This window comes from Triticum aestivum, chromosome 5B (genome assembly GCF_018294505.1).
Source record: "Triticum aestivum cultivar Chinese Spring chromosome 5B, IWGSC CS RefSeq v2.1, whole genome shotgun sequence".
Lineage (NCBI taxonomy): Eukaryota > Viridiplantae > Streptophyta > Magnoliopsida > Poales > Poaceae > Triticum > Triticum aestivum.
Window position 1 is genome coordinate 78,643,804 of NC_057807.1, and position 17,814 is coordinate 78,661,617.

Below are 17,814 nucleotides of genomic sequence, written 5' to 3' on the forward strand. Positions count from 1 at the left end.
ATCTAGCTTGGGTAAAGCCCCTTTTGAAGTTCTCTATGGACGACGATGTCGAACACCCCTTAACTGGTCAGAGACCGGGGAAAGACAATTCTTTGGCCCGGACATGATTCAGGAAGCGGAAGATCAAGTTCGTATCGTTCGCAAAAAGTTGAAAGCAGCCCAATCCCGTCAAAAGAGTCAATATGACCGAAAACATAAGGCTATGACTTTCGAGGTTGACGAGAAGGCTTACCTTCGGGTCACCCCTCTGAAGGGAACCCATCGTTTCGGTATCAAAGGCAAATTGGCTCCTCGTTACATTGGACCTTTTCGCATTCTTGCCAAACGAGGAGAAGTTGCCTACCAGTTGGAACTACCTCCGCATCTCTCCAGAGTTCACGATGTCTTCCACGTTTCTCAACTCAGGCGTTGCTTCTCGGATCCTATCCGTGAAGTGGACCACGAAACGCTTGATCTCCAAGATGATCTTACATATCGAGAGTACCCCATTCGTATCCTCGATCAGGCCGAGCGTACCACCCGACGTCATAACATCAAGTTTCTCAAAGTTCAATGGTCGCACCATTCTGAAGATGAAGCAACTTGGGAAAGGGAGAATCGTCTTCGACTCGAGTATCCCGCCTTCTTCTCGGAGGAACCCAAATCTCGGGACGAGATTCTTTCGAGTGGGGGTGAGTTGTCACACCCTAGCTAGTCATGCATTAGAGTATTGCATCATGTTTACTCATTCATCAGAAACTTGAAATGGGGATGACAGAACCCCCAGTCCCCTCTGAAACTAACTAGGGTTTACTAAAATAATTTTCAATGAACCTGAAATGCCCTTCTAAAATGCCCATCATTTTTGTCTTGGTTCAGAACCTCTGCCAAAAGTGGTGCACATTTTCCTAGGCCATCCTAGGGTTTTTGAATTAAATCATAAATATTTGATTTTGGGCATTTAAAATAATGTAAAATATTTAAATGCTCAAATATCTCCAAACTAAAATGTTTCATGTTGGAAATAATCCAACTATGGACCAGGAATAGTTTGGTGATTTTTAAAGTTGCCTAGGTATTTTATTTATTTCAACAAAGTTGCAGATATATTAAATAAAAACAGAAAACAGAAAAGAAAGGGGAAGACTTACCTGTGCGGCCCAGCCAGCTGGCCGGCCCAGCCAGCAACCGACCCAGCCCAGCACTGTAGCTCCCCGTCGTCTTCCTCCCCTCGCCCCGAAGCTGCTGCGTGCTCGCGCGCGCACGGCCGCGCGGCCACCTCCTGCTTGCCGACGCCCTCCTGGCCGCGTGGACGACGCCCGCAGCCTGTCCCGATTCCCCCCTGCTCTCTCTCACTCTCCCCGGCTCTCTCCTTCCTCTCCCTCGCTCTCTCTCTCACACGGCCGAACACCACCGTCGCCACCGTTCGCCGTAGCAGTCGTCTCCGACCACCCCTCGCTCCCCCGACTAGCTCAGAAGCTCCGCCACAACTCCCTCTTCCTCCCCACCGCTCCACAGCTCCCCGGAAGCCCTGCATCGCCGCCACGTCGCCGTTCCCCTCTTCGGACTCCGACCACCGTCGCCGTCAAATTCGTCATCTCCGGCGCGTCCCCGAGCCCGCTTCGACGCCCACTGCAACCGCGGTGAGCCCCCGGAGCGTTTCCCCCTTCTTCCCTGGTCTCTCCCGACCTCTAGGCCCTAGCTCCACCTCGACCGAGAGCTCCACGCCGCCGGCGATGTCGCCGTCGTGGCCACGGTCGCCGTAGCGCCCAACCGAGCACACCATCGTGCTCCACACATCACCAGGAGCACGTAGAACGCACCAACGCCTCCCCAAACCCCCTGCAACACTGATCCCGACCGCACCCGAACTCCGGCCGCCGCAGCCGAGCTCGCCGCCGTCAACTCCGGCCACCCCGAGCCCAACCAACACCACCAATAGACGCGGCTCAACCTCAGCAACATGTAGATGCCTTCCGCCGTCCATTTGGTCGCCGGAATGGCAAAAAGCACTCTCGCCGCCGTCTCGGATCTCGTCGGCGTCATGTCGCCGGTGGAGTTTGACTTGACCGACCTGGGGTTTGACCCCCCAGGGTCACTGACGCGTGGGCCCTGTCGGCCAGATGGTTAGGTTAGCGCTAACTACTGTTAGTCAACCCCCCTGACACTGACAGTGGGCCCCAGCGCCACTAATTAGTAATTAGAATTAATTTAAATCTGTTTAACCCCCCTGTCACTGACGTGTGGCCCCCACACGTCAGGTTTGACTTCAGCCAGCCGCAGTTGACCTGCTGACGTCACACTGACGTCAGGCTGACGCAGTAATTGAATTTCTGGATTTAAATTAAATCAGGAAATTCCAGAATATTAATTAAACTTCAAAAATTCATAACTTTTATTCTGTAACTCCAAATTGGACAAATTATATATGAAAAATGATCAGAAAAATCCCATCTATCCATCTGTACCATTTCCATGCATGATCAAACAAGTTAAGTTGATGTTTTAATCAGAACAAGAAAAGGCACTTTAAAAGGCCATATTTGAATTTGAAATTTGAATCCTTGATTCAAATTTGTTCAAACCCTTCTGGTTTTAGTTGCATTAGCCCAACACACTCATATTGCCATGTTTCATGCATGCATCATATTGTTGCATATTGTTTGGTGATGTTTGTGTATCGATGTCCTTTGCGACAGGATCTGTCCCCGAGGAGTACCGTGATTACCCTAACGAAGAACCGTATCCGTGCAACGAACCATCAGGCAAGCAACCAACCATCTGATCATATCGATACAATCCCATGTTCTCGCTCCTGCTCTCTTTTACTGCATTAAGACAACGCGATTCAAACTGCTGTGTGTTACGGTAGTTGAACCCATTTCCTCTGCATGACCTGTCATTGCCACAGTAACTAGATGAAACCCACTAGCATGTGTAGGAGTTGATTGAGCCATATGTATGTGTTGTTCCTACCTTCCTAAGCCTGCTATGCTTAGAGTCGTGTCAGGTCTGGTTCATCTGGGTGATGGGCTAGAGTGAAATGATTATGTCGGTAATGAGAGTGGTGTGGTGAACACGATTTGGTAAAGGTATCGATGAGAGGCCATGTAGGAGTACATGGTGGGTTGTTTCATTGAAGCCGACCTTAAGCACTGAGATCTGTATGTGTGATTTAAGAATCAGCTACTACCATGCATTGGGCCCGAAACCAATGGACCCTCTCGACTTCTTATTCACCCTAGTTCTCCGTCCAGGAGTTGCAAGTAGTTTCTGGTGTTTGTAGCCTACTGGAGGCCGTGGACAGCGCTGACCGTAGGGGTGGGCTGTGATGCGGTAGGTACGTGGCACGGTGTACCGAATACCCGTTAGGTATCTCGGGAACCCTGTTCACATCGTTCGGGGCCGTATGGGAAACCTCGGCCGGACTCCCTGCGGATGGAACCTGAATAGGCGATAAACCTGGACTGGAGGCTTAGGTGATTAGGTAGGTCGTGGCCGACACCCACGTTGGGCTTCCGTTTGAAGGTTGCCGAGTACATGTCGTGTAAGAAACGATAAGTGGTGAGAGCGTGTATGAAGAAGTACACCCCTGCAGGGTTAACATGATCTATTCGAATAGCCGCGTCCACGGTAAAGGACTACTTGGTTGCCTATACAGTTCATAGACAAGTAAATGGAAAACTACTAAAAGCCTCAAGATAAGTGTGAGTGCCGAGGATGGCTCTTCCGTAGGAAGACGGAGGTGGATCCTCGGTAGTGTATTGAAGTGGTGAGTAGTGGACTCGTGTGCGCAAAACCATTTCAAGTTGGAGTATCGTAGGATAGTCTAGCCAAGAGTCAAAGCTGGCTTGCTGCAATAACTCCACCAACCCTTCTTGATACTATGCATGTATGTAGGATCTGATGTAAGTCTTGCTGAGTACCTTTGTACTCATGTTGCTATAATCTACATTTTTACAGAAGACGCTGCAACCCCTTCTGATGGGTTCTATGTAGACGTTGACATCAACGAGTAGGCTAAAGACCCAGGTGGTGACCCTGAGCTTGTGAAGGACCACGTAGTATAGCTAGGCTTTCCAAGCCTCTTTTATTTTACTAGTTGTCTGTACCCAGACAAGTTATTTCCGCTGGTGGTTTGTATGACTGTATGACTTGTATGTGGGGTCGTGAGACCCGTACTTTGTGTATGTTATGTATGGCTCACTGAGCCTTAAATAAAGTACTTGTGTCATAGAGTCATGTTGTGATGCTTCGTTGTATTTGCACATATCGAGCATATTGTGTGTATGATTGAAATGCTTGGTATGTGTGGGATCTGACTATCTAGTTGTTTATCTTTAGTAGCCTCTCTTACCGGGAAATGTCTCCTAGTGTTACCGCTGAGCCATGGTAGCTTGCTACTGCTCTGGAACACTTAGGCTGGCCGGCATGTGTCCTTCTTCGTTCCTGTGTCTGTCCCTTCGGGGAAATGTCACGCTTTGAGTACCGGAGTCCTGTTAGCCCGCTACAGCCCGGTTTACCGGAGTCCTGCTAGCCCAGTGCTACAGCCCGGACCCACTTGCTGATGACCGACACGTTCGAAGCTGGGTCATGGATGCCTGTCCCTGTAAGTCTGTGCCACTTTGGGTTTTCGACTAGTCATGTCAGCCCGGGCTCTTTATCATATGGATGCTAGCGACACTATCATATACGTGAGCCAAAAGGCGCAAACGGTCCTGGGCAAAGGTAAGGCGACACCCGTGGGAATACCGTGCGTGAGGCCGCAAAGTGATATGAAGTGTTACCGGCTAGATCGATGTGACATCGAGTCGGGGTCCTGACAGGCGAGCCAACCTCCCCGCTGCGGCTAGTTCTTCCTTCACCCCGGCGAGCCCACCCCGTGGAAATCAACTGACCAAAAGTTGATTCAGTCGACTGAAGTGTAGCCAAATTGGAGCAGCATCGCAAGCAAGAGCAAGAGCGAGAGCAGCAGCGCGAGCAAGAGCAAGAGCAAGAGCAGACCAGGAAGGGGACCGAGAGAAAGAGTAGAGCAGCAGCGCGAGCGAGAGCTAAAGCAGCAGCAGCTCCTACTGATGTGGACGTCGCCGCCGAGGGAGCGATGCCGTGGAGGAAGTGGCCGGCGATGCCGCCGTGGATGGAGTCGCGCCGTGTCGGCTCGGGACCGAGCGCTGGCAGCACCATGAGATCGAATCAAGAAGAAAATGCGGTGATTAGTGTACAACCTCTTTGGTGGCGCCGATTAGGCCGCTGCTTCATCCGAGGAAATGGTGATGATGATGCTCTTCCCGTGGTGCAGGTGAAGACGGCGGTGTGGGAATGGAGGTGGCCCGAAAGACGAGGGGAACATCGGGGCAGCTCCTTGGAGGTGGAGGACGGGGTGGCTGAACCGGCGGGATGATGAGATCGACGACGGGTCCTCATCCGGTACGGTGGATGAGGGACGTCGAGGTGTTGCTATGGACGACGTCGTCGGGGAAGAAGCTCCGGCTGGGTGGCGGACGGAGCAGGGTGTGGGGTTTCGTCGCGGGTTTTCACGGCCTGGGTGTACGAATGGGTGGGCGGATGGGATGGCAGTGGGGAACCGTGGCTTAGAGACGCGCTTGTCCGAAATGTGGGGTAAGTTACAAAAGTACCCCCCCCCCCACCGATTTGAGGCGGTTCTTTTGGTTCAGGGGTACCACGGGCATTTCACGTGTCGGGATTTCACAGGAGGTGGGAGTTTTCGCGTGCGTCGTAATTTCGGAATAGCAAGGCGCGGGTTGAGATGGAGGGAGTTGTCAGAGCACAACGAGACAAAGATATATCTTAAATATTTCGGTCTAACAAGGCGCGGGTTGAAATTTCCGGACAAGCCTAACATGTACTGTACCAAATCAATGCGCACTACAAATGTCATTCAAAACTTTGAATTCATGTTATGTTCAATTAAAATATTTCGCTACATGTATAATGCATGCAACCTACTACTCAAATGAACGTTTTAGTGCATTCCAAATGTGTATACTACCGCTTCAATATGAACTAAATTTGAATAAGATCTACAGTAATGCTTGTTGTGAAGTCAAAGCATTTGAATTCGTTTCTCTATTTTAATAAGATCTACAATCATCATTATTGTCAAGTTAAACCATCGTTTGTGTATTATCTTCACAGCACACGACATGATTAGTATCGAGTTACATATGAACTATGTGTACTATATGAACTCGAACTAGATTTTTTTGAATCCACTTTAATAAGATCTACAATCATCATTGTGATGTTAAACCATCGTTTGTGTATTATCTTCACAGCACACCACATGATCAGTATCAAGTTACATATTAACTATGTGTACTATATGAACTCGAACTAGATTTTTTTAATCCACTTTATTTTGATTTCAAATCACATTACATTTCTAGCTCTAGCTAGATCTTCATAATCTAAACCATGTCTCATATGTATAATGTGTTTATCACATTATGTATGGTGCCCCGCCCCCTACGCCTACAAGTATTTAGATGTGAGATGCAAACACCACACATTACCACAAATTCAAATAAAACGTGAGAATGTTCGATATATAGTATTGTTTAGATTGCTCGATATTTAGTTGTAAGCTACAAACGCCGCACATTATCACAAATTCAAATAAAATGTGAGATTGTTTGATGTATAGTATGGTTTAGATTGTTCGGCATTTAGCTGTGAGTTGCAAACGACATGCATTATCACATTATGGTATAACATGTGCATAGCACGTGTATCACCGCTATATTCATGCATGCAATGTTTAAAACACTATGATCTCCTATTCAAATATATGAATCCGCTTTCATATCAAATTATGACCTATGTTAGTCTCTTACACCCACACAGTCCTCTAACCTTTGTAGCTACCACTAACTTTCTCTCGTGCATGCACACGCCCTCCTCGCCTCCCCCTCCCTCGGCATTCTATCCACCGGGCACATTCTTTTTTCCTTTAGGTCGTTCTCCCAGAGTCTCCACAACTCCTTTCCGACACACACCGATCGATAAACCTCTCCAGCGATGCCTGCCTATAGCATACACACACAGCTTCAATCTCCTCCTTTATGTGTCCTTGCCTCGTGTCTCTCATATGGTCAGACACACGTGTAAACTCTCACCCCTCTATTAATCAATCTCACAACCGCACACTCCTCCCCCTATCTAGCTAGTAGTTGGGCCTCTCGCACCATGTCCTAGCTCCATTCTCTCTGTCTATCCATCTTGCTGGGCCTTATTTGCCTCTAACAAATGGACGTACACCGACCGATCTCTTGCTATACATATAGCCAGCTAGGTCCTTATAACTCGGTTTTACCCACACATCGATCGATCTACCTCATTAGTTGTGTCTCTCCCTTCCCCCGACAAACAATAATTGATCAATCGATCTAGTTAGGTTTGCTTACCAAACACATGGTTCCCCTTCATCATCCATGGATGCGTCCTGACAGATCTATCACGCACAGGCACACACAGAAACACATCCCCACTCTTATTGATAACATTGTAGTTCCACCCTCCCAACATCTCCGAGAAGCAACTCCATCACCCATCTAGCACTCTACCCCTCTCCCTCCCTCTCCCTCCCTCTCTCTCTCCTCTCTCTCTGTCCCATCATATTTCCCGTCCTTTAGTTATGTATGGACGTCGACCGATCTCCCTCATGACATAGCTGGGTCTCTCCTTCTCAACACATATACGAGTCGTTCTACCTCTATAGTTAGGCCTTTGCCTACCCCTCCCCCACCCCCTCCCCCCCATACACACAAACCGATACATCAAGCGCTCTAGTCATGTCTCCCTGCCACACACAAACTTGACATGTGCCCTCTAACATTCCGGTAGGCCAGTCGCCCTATATCTTTGACTTGCACACACACACACACGCAATTTCGATGGCTCTCTTCATCGATCTCGCACCCACCCATACTTGATCCTCTCTTCAACTCTATCGATGGCTATGACCCCTCCCTCTGTTCTCGTGGATTGCCCGACCCTCTATGTATGATATGGATAGGCCTCCATTTCACACACATTGCATGCAAAATTTTGTTTGAGATGTCATCGACACATATTCCCACAAATAATTCACAAAATCAACCCCTCACCCCACCCCCACCCCCCAGCACAAAACAAAAAACACTCACGAACGCGGTTTGTATCTCTCACACACACCCACGTAGGTGGGGGACGTGCACGAAGAGCACGGCGCACGTACTCCCGTCTCTTTCCCAACCACACCCGCGCGGGTACACAGTGGAGCTCATTTCTGTACGAAAAAGGAAGCCCATGTGGTAATTTGGCACGTGTACTGGTTGTCCACTTGGTGGAGGGAGGATCGTCTACCACGGGTGAACAAACAAATTGCGACTTGACGCGTTATGTTAAATTAAAAAAAGAGGCAAACCATGTGGGGCCTACCTTACAGGCAAGGCTCTATACACTGGAGTACTTTTGATGTGTCCCGTCAACTCGCAGAACGAGGAGAAGCTTGCTTAGTACGCCGTCTCCCCCGCCCACGGGTGCGGTGGCTCGCAGGATGAGGTGAAGCTTGCTCCTCCCTCGCCCATGCGCGCGGTGGCTCGCAGGACGAGGAGAAAAATTTACTACTCCCTCTGTTTACTCCTCGCCCCTACTACCATGGTTATAGAGATTATATCATATTTTTTGGAATATATATGTCCTTAGTAGATTTCAATATGAACTACTAGTACATACTCCAAACACTGATGTATATAGACGTATTTTAGAGTGTACATTCACTCATTTTGCTCCCTATGTATTAGCACTCTCCCTCACCCCTCGACCCTCGCCCAGGTGGTGGACGTGCGGCAATTCATTCAGTCTCATATAGCCAGACGATATATACTGCACTACCATTATTGCTCGACTTCCCGAAGAGGCGAAGAGCCAATCGCAAGGTTAATATTTTGGAGATGCCAAGCGCAAGGTTATAGGAGAACGAGTAGTAGGTGCCGCGTCATTTATAAATATATTTTTTTCTTCAGTGGCACGTACGCAATATGATAGGTTCATATGGAGAGAAAAGGAAACCGCTCCACTATATACATAGTCAGGACAGGCCAGCCTACACGGTTGCTTGCTGGGGTTGCTCTCTTCACACTCTCTTGCACAAAACGACTGTGGCCACATCTCTAACATCTCGGCGGATCACGTCCGCTTGGGGAAGGGTTGGATGCTTAGTGTAGATGCGGTGTCCGTCGCCGACGGCAAAAACCCACTGTCGGCACGTCCCGATTAGGGGTCCCCTCCGTTCTCTCTCACAAAGCCGGTGAGGTTGCCTTCATCCCTTGCTCACTGCTGCAACATGGGCAGTTGCCGCCTCCCGCCGCCCTCCTCAAGGTTGAGCTACGTCCCTCAGGTACAACTCCCTTTACAGCCGGCTTGCACCACTGCTCCAGCTGCCCACATCACTCCCTATGGATATTTCTCTACTTCTTTGCCCCACACATACCTGATACCTCTACTGGCTTCTACGTACTGTATTTGTGATGAGTTTATGTCTCATCAACTAGTCCTAGTAATATTATTCTAATCACGCTTCTTCAATTTCTTTGCCACAGGGATGCTCATCTCGATTTTTGTGAAACTGCACAAAATGATTCGATGGTCAAAAGGTTGCAAACTTCATTTATTAGGAAGCTCGAACGTTGGCAGCAAATTGAAGCCTGGTCAGGGTTCACGGTTCAAGGGCTAGGGCTAGGGACTGCATGGATCATTTTTTTAGCTGCCTTTGTTCCAAAATAAGTGTCAACTTTAGTAGTAGTATAACTTTGTACTAAAGTTTGCACAAAGTTGAGACACTTATTTTGGAATGGAGGGAGTACATATTTGCTATGATCTGTCAATCATTGAGATGCAATAGCATGCATGTTAGTCTCCTTTGTATTTGATGAAATGTTGCAACGGGCAACCTTGGACGCAAGATACATGTAACAGGAGCTGGAAGCTTCATAGCATTGTACAAATTTATCTCGCTGATAAATTACAGTACGTACTAGTACTATACTAGTACTTCCTCCGTTCCTTAATATAAGTCTTTGTAGAGATTTCACCATTAACCACATGCGGATGTATATAGATGCATTTTAAGTGTAGATTCATTCATTTTGTTACGTATGTAGTTCACCTAGTGGAATCTCTACAAAGACTTATCTACTAGTAATAGCTAGCCCCACTACTAGGAATTCTCTATCCTCTCCTTGAGCCACATCATCAAAATTGACGTAGTCCTTAGATGAAGTAAATCAGTCATAATAGCCGTCTGATCTAGACGTTGAGAGGCTCAGCACTAAGCCACATGCAAGCATGTAGAAATACCATGGCACATGCATGTGAGTGGGTTTTAAATCACATCAACATGTCTGCATGCAAGCATGCACCGGTAGCATGCATGTAAGTGAGCTTTTAAGTCCCATTAACATGTCAAAAAGAAAAATATAATCCCATTATGCAGTAGGAGTTGGCTGATCTTTTTTCCTTATGTGGGATGATCTAAATGATGATGGGAGTTTATTTAGTTTGGCTACCACATTTGTCATGCGGTTATAGATTTTTTTTAGTTCTGTGAAATTGATAATTTTGAGCAGAGAGATATACCGCTGTTCCGCGGCAACAAGTGGGGACTCATCTAGTAATATTTAGGAACGGAGGGAGTACTATGTAAAGAGTTAGGTGTCACACGGTGATAGTGTGAGGTGGGCCATGTAATCACTGAGCATGCGTGCTTTCACTGCTCTTGCACTCCTCTGCTGTAAGAATGGAGAAAATTGTAATCTACTACCTCCTTTCACCGAAAGCATGGGACACCCAGCAGTCCTACCACCTCAGTAATAAAGACCAATGAGCCGTCAAATCACATAGACCCAGCAGTAAGTTGGACGGACGAAGCAACCATCACTCTTGCGTCAGTGAGAGGTCACGTCCGCTCTGCTCGGGCATGAATGCGGCACCGATTCTTTGGAGCAGCGCTGACCGTTTCGGGTGGGAAGCGCGCGCGAGCGGTGGAGGGGCTTAGGGTGGGCTAGGCTGGTCAGGAGCGGGCGTGGCAGCTGTCCGCATGTCTCTATCGGACACGCCCGGAAATGAGAGGATGCACCGACTCTCGCGGCTAAAATCATACACTACACACCATATCTCTATAGGAGTAGGTCGATCTGTCGCACTCTCTAACACACACATGCTGTTAAACACACACACGCACACGCACGCACCTTGATCCCGTTGCACCTTCTAACGTGACTTATTACACCTAGACGGAGGGAGTAGTAAGTATACGAGATACAGTGGCACACTGAATTAAGTCGAATACAAGTGCCCAAAATTTGTGTGCATGTTATAATAAGGATCCACTTAAAATAGTACGTGAGCTAACAGAGGGATCAATTGGACAGTGTTCCCGAGCAGTAGCGAGATGTGTGAGGTAGTAAGATACACCGCTGGCGCTTTTAATTTTTCTTATTAATCTGTTTGTTTCACCCTCTGACTGGTGGGACCCAACGTACTACGTGGAGAGAGGTAAGGTGACTAAGGCTGCATTATTTCTGCACCACTGTGGATAGTCTTACCACCAAAGCCACATGACACGATTATGATTAAAATCCTAATGACTCACACACACACACACACAAAACATGGCATGCCTGTCACACGAATGCAGGAATGTATAAAAGGTTATTTTCCTCTCGTTGAACATAACGGGAGGGTTGTGTAGCTGGTTAGCCTGTTCGCTCATCAAACTTGAGGTCTCGGGTTCGAATAACTACACTTGAGCATAATTTTTGAAACAAGGATCCTTTGACTGGTCAAAATGTTTTCTAGGGTTTGCACGCTTCACACTCTCTCTCCAGTATATATATAGACGCTGGAGCCTCAGTGCTTGTAGTTGCTCTCTTCACACTCTCTCGCCCTCTCCCGCTGGATCCTTGGTGGTTGTAATTGCTCTCTTCACACTCTCTCGCCCTCTCCAGATCTAAACAAGACTTCGTTGGCCTCTCTCTCCCCTCAGTGCTGATCAAAGAGCTGGCAGGATCCATCCGTTGGGAAGGGAAGGAGGCTTAACGCTGTCGCCGTTGGCAAGGGAGGGAATCCACTACCAGCGCTGCTATTCACTTTCCACCCAGCGGCGGCGCGGGAGGGCCTCCGACCCCTTCTTCTTCGCCGCTGTCCCATCGCCCACCGAACCACGCCCCAAGAACCTTAAGGTATATTTTACTTACTCCACATGCATTGCTCTAGCTGCATGTATACCATGAATCTAGGACGTGGTTCAAAGAGGAAAGGAGTGGGAAAAGTTGTATATAGCATGAATCTAGGACGTGGTTCAAAGAGGAAATGAAGGGGGGAGTTGTATAGCATGAATGTAAGACGTTGTTCAAAGAGGAAAGGAATGGGGGAAAGTAGTGGGTAAAGTTGTATCGCATAAATCTAGGACATGGTTCAAAGAGGAAAGGAAGGGGCGAAAGTACTAGTTCAAAAAGGAAAGGAAGGGACAAGGCTATAGAGTTTGAGCAGGACTAGATTTGCTACGCTCAGATAGGGAAAGGTGTCTAAAGATAACAAAAATGGGACCAACACAAATATGCTCCTTGGTTGTTTGTTCTTTGTTGCAACAGACTGTGCATGACCACAGTACATCGGTAGATGCACATGGTGCTGGTGCGTCCACTGTCCCGTGCAACTCATTAGCTGTTGTTAATCTATGGCCCTGTTTTGTTAAAAACTCCCTAGTCCCTACCTACTTGGTTCCAAGGACTAAACATGGACTAGAGGTTATTAAATGACATGATAAAAGACCATGTTACCCCTAGTAATGAACTAGTAGAAACTAGGTGCGATGCGTGGCAGGGGCAACTGTTGGAAAAAGTCCCAAAAAGACTCCCTCGGGGTCTTCTTTCTTTAGTCCCAAATGCCCACTTTTAGTCCCGAAAAGTCCCTCCTGTTTGGTTTAGATGTGACTGACACGGAGTTTTTTTAGTCCCTACACCAAAATGTCCCTGTAAACAAACACCCTCTAATAATGCCGTTGGAAAATTGATGCAATGCCACAGTTAAAAGAAAATTACATGTTTAACGAATTTTATTGTTAATATAATCTCCATGTCAATATTAATCAATGCCACCGTTTGAGAAATGCTACTGTCTTGCTTTCTTTCCCATTTAGATAAGGTAGATGCTTCTTTTTGTTGGCTTCTGTGTCATCCACCTTTATTGACCATTAATTGTTTCCTTTGCACCTCTGTGTAAACAGGGTTATCTACTTCACCTCATTGCCATTGTGAGCTTTTGTTGCACTGCACAAAACACTTTTGTTTTAAGAGTGTTTTGTGCAGTTCAACCAAAATGTCACACCGACAATGTTGCTTGATTGCTTGATCTTAGTGGAACTGCACAAGAGGAGATCTTACTTCCTATCCGTTAAGGCGAATTTGGTTCAGATCTTCTTCTTGTGAGTTGTTTGAATTTCGCATCATGAGAGGTCAGTACTAGCCTTCTTTCACATGATTCTGCAGTGTGCTTTCATACATTGTGCTACTTGTACGATAATGTTGCTTGATTTTAGTGAACTGCACAAATGGAGACAAGACTTCCAATCTGTATGTGCACCGTAATATCCCATTGAGGTAAGATAAGGATATTTCACAACTGTTGGCCTGTATTTTGCCACTTTCATCAGAAAATTAAGTTTAGTACTATACTTGTGCTCCCTAATTGACATGCCAAATCTTACATTGAAGGCGAAGCTTGTCTGTTATTGAACCAAGTGATGACGGGGAAGAACAAGTGGAAGAAAAACAAAAATCAACTCCCGGTGCTGTAATGAAGCACTAGAAATGTGATGACACAAGTAATGATATAGTTTTGCATCTTAATTTATTGCTATGGCTGGAACGATCAATTGTATTGCCACTGATTTGATGCCATACGTAATTATCTCTGCTTGTGCAAACAGTGATCTTATTTGAAGATACCATATATTTTAGTGGAACTGCACAAGAAGATGTTGGAAACATTAAACTAATCGAGGAGTATATAGTAAGCATGGCCACCCCCGTAGATAGCAACAGATGGTTCCCAAGAAGTGCTTCATCTGTATGCTCTACACAATCAGCCTCCTGACAAAGGTTGGTACTCGCCCACTGATTTCATCCATATGATTGAGCTTTGTCATCTCTATTGGTGTTTTGCTACTGTTTAGATACTGTCATGAAAAAGTGGTATTGTACTTGGGAAGTGCTTCATCTGTGCTGTTTTAAATATTTCCTTTCCTTTTTTTCGAGCAGACATGGATGCTAGCATTTAGTAGTCCTCTTGTCTTTGCACAACAGGATCATCTTCCTCTGAAGAAGAATATGGACTACATGAAGTGACTAGTTCCAATTATGCCAGGATGAAGAAGCACTGACTATCTTCTCATCAGAAGGAGCAGTTGAAGGATGGTTACATTACTCCCCACAAGACCAAACTAACTTCAGCTCAGAAGGACTGACAAATCTCCATTTTTTGCTATGATGCATGAGTACAATGTTGTTCTAGGATTCTTTCTGATGAGTTCCATTTTTCTAAAAGTGTGCTCTACATGGACCATGTATGTGCCTGTTGAAACTGTCAATTCATAGTACAGTTTGCTTTATACTAATCACTTTTTTGTATTTGTGCAAACAGGGGTGCTCAGCTTGATTTCAACAGGAACTGCACAAAATGTTCATGAATACATTGAATCATTCATCTCCACCACAAGAAATGAGGTGCCCATAAGTTCAAGGCGTTGCAACATATAAGGGCGAAATCATACAAGCTACGTGCGAATTTGGTTGGTTTTGGTGGAATTGCACAAAAAGAACAGTTGGTTTATTTAGCACGAGTTGCCATGTCAATGTTCGAACTGATGGCAAACCCTGCCCATTCCACAATCGTAGGCATTTGATATTTTGGAATGGGACAACCTTGTCAAATTTTGCTCATGGATTTTAGCAAGATATGCGTTTGATATTTTCAAATGGGACACCCTTTGCTGTCAGCAGCAGCGATCAATTTTTTCTTTATTCTTTAGTTGTGAAGTAAATATTGCCTCTGACATGTGAGTCGCTGAGATGCATAATCATCGATTGTTTTGAATGTTCTCTATGAATTGCCAGGCATGTGTATTTGATTGCAATGTACAGAAGCGCTAAAAAGCTGCTCAAACTCTTTGTACTCCTTCTGTTCCTTTTTAGTTCGCACATTGTGAAAGTGCATACTTTTTTGTATAAGATTGGTCAAAGTAGAGATACTTTGAGTGCAGACAAAACTTGTATGCAGACTGGAAAGGACCAGAGGGAGTACATGTGAAACTGCTGCAAACGTGGTGATCACCCTGGGAATAATGCTAGTACGTATTGTTTTGCATGTTCATCCAATTCCAGTGATACAGGAATTAGAACTAATCGAAATAAATTTATTCATACACGGTCGGATTTCATATAAACATGCTGGGTTTCATTACATTTTATACATTCTTCAACTAAAAAGGGGGTCATCCTCCTTTTCAGAAAAAAACTAAAAAGGGGTGCGCTAGAGGTATAATTAATTAACCGAAGCTACCCACCTGTGTCCCGCTGAGCCGAACAGAATCTTCAGTGACTTAACTGCAGGTGCAGTTGCGTAACTGACATGTGGCATGTTGGGCCCACGTGTCAGTCAGCCAACTGCACTAGCAGTTAAGTGGAAGCAGCATTTTTCTCCAGCGCAGCTCTCCGACTCCACATCGCCGCCAAGAAGCTAACCGGCCGTCAATGGTCAACCCGCCTAGCTTGGCTTCAACCAGAGGGTAGCAACGGTGGCCTTACTTGGACCCGAGCGGCGGCGACCTACCGTGTTCTACTCTTCCTCATTTTCTGTGTGGCGCGGCCTCGTTGGCAGTGGGGCATGGCCTCGGTGGAGCCGGCAATGCCTCTGTCTCGTTGCCGACGGGCAGCGCCTCAGCGGAGCGGTGGAAGTCCTCCCCCACGTTGTCGGCACGGTGGGGCCTCGGCTGAGCCGGCGATGTCCTCTGCCTCGTTGTTGGCGGGGCGGGGCCTCAGCGGAGCCGGCGGTGTCCTGTGCCTCGTTGTTGGCGCCGCGGGGCCTCGGCGGAGCCGACGGTGTCCTCTGCCTCGTTGTTAGCACCGCGAGGCATCGGCGGAGCAGGGCGTCGTCGACGCCAGCGGAGCGGGGACTTGTCGGAGCCGGCATTGTCCTCTGCCTCATCCTCGGTCTCACCAAACAGCGCCTCGCCTGCTTCATCGCCCTCTTTGCTAGCCTCTTTGTAGGCGGCCGCAGCCTCCGCCACCTTCATGCGGTACCGCCAGCGCTTGAGGCGGCCCTTGCGGGCGGAGCGGTATGAGTCGAGCAGCGCCTCCTGCTCCGCCCGCTCCGCGGCGATCTGCTCCTCCGCCTTCAGGTGCTCCTGGAGAAGATGGTGGTTGTAGGCGGCGGCGGCCTGCGCCTCCCGAAACTGCTCCTCAGGCATCTGCCTCACCCTATCCATATATTGGGCACGGGCCCCGCCGATGGTCATGGTGCAATGCATCAGCGAGGATGGCGTGGAGGAGGGGGTTGGCGCTGGATCGTCGACTACCATGTTCTCCATTGGGACATCGTCGTCCTCCGGCTGCCTGCCGGCTAGCCGGTCAGCAGCAATGGCTTCTATCTCCTTATGGTCCGTTGTCCGCCCATCCCGAAGAGCGCTGGAGCGCGAGGAAGCCATGGTGGGCAGTAGTGGTGTGGACAGGACAAAGGCAACAGATGCGGATGACTACGGCTATGGCTGGCGCAGCAGTTTATATAGCAATGGTGGGCGGGCGGAGGGACGGACGTGTGACGCCAGAGTAGCCGTCTCGGTAACCGTGTATCATTAATGTGTGTGATAGATGGACGGACGGACGGCACTTGTGTCATTTGAAGGCGGAGCAATCGCCTGCACCGGGAAGCGGGGCGGCCGGCGCTGACTATTTCGGGCGGAAAGCGCGCGTGGGCGAGGAGATCACTTTACTTGGATAGGATGACAATGGGGACCCACCAGGTCCATAGCCTCACGTATGCGCGTATGGAAGTGGTCATACTAGCACTAAAGCACCGGATCCCATCAGAACTCCGAAGTTAAGCGTGCTTGGGCGAGAGTAGTACTAGGATGGGTGACCTCCTGGGAAGTCCTCGTGTTGCATTCCTTTTATAATTATTTTTTGCGCCTTGTGAGAAACATGTCGCACGTGCGCGATATATATTAATCCCGTTATATTATGTTTGATGTTTGCGATATGTTTAAGCTCGATGCTCATTGCTCGCGCGTCTTGGGGCGGCTTTGTGGCGCGAAGAGCGCGTTCTGAAAGGGGTGGTAAAAACTCGTGTTGCTGCGGTATGGAGGGAGGGGTGGAAACCGTGGAAAACTCGTCTCCGTGATTGAGCGGGAGAGTAAGTAGTATAGGACATTATCCATTGTTAGGGAACGGTTGTAATGGTAGTGAGAATGTAGAATCGTCTTTGGAGCGGACCTGGGAGTGGCAAGCATAAGGGACGAAGACGGGGAAACATGTCGGATGCGATCATACCAGCACTAAAGCACCGGATCCCATCAGAACTCCGAAGTTAAGCGTGCTTGGGCGAGAGTAGTACTAGGATGGGTGACCTCCTGGGAAGTCCTCGTGTTGCATTCCTTTTATAATTATTTTTTGCGCCTTGTGAGAAACATGTCGCACGTGCGCGATATATATTAATCCCGTTATATTATGTTTGACGTTTGCGATATGTTTAAGCTCGATGCTCATTGCTCGCGCGTCT

The 17,814-nt window shown here is 47.7% G+C and overlaps 2 non-coding genes across 2 annotated transcripts; both read left to right on the forward strand.

Annotated features, from left to right (window-relative positions):
* The first annotated feature begins 17,085 nt into the window (after positions 1-17,085).
* On the forward strand, positions 17,086-17,204 carry LOC123118528 (5S ribosomal RNA). Its single transcript, XR_006458078.1, has one exon. It is a non-coding gene; the product is annotated as a 5S ribosomal RNA (ribosomal RNA).
* Positions 17,205-17,571: 367 nt separating this feature from the next.
* On the forward strand, positions 17,572-17,690 carry LOC123118414 (5S ribosomal RNA). The gene has a single exon (XR_006457957.1). It is a non-coding gene; the product is annotated as a 5S ribosomal RNA (ribosomal RNA).
* Positions 17,691-17,814: the final 124 nt, after the last annotated feature.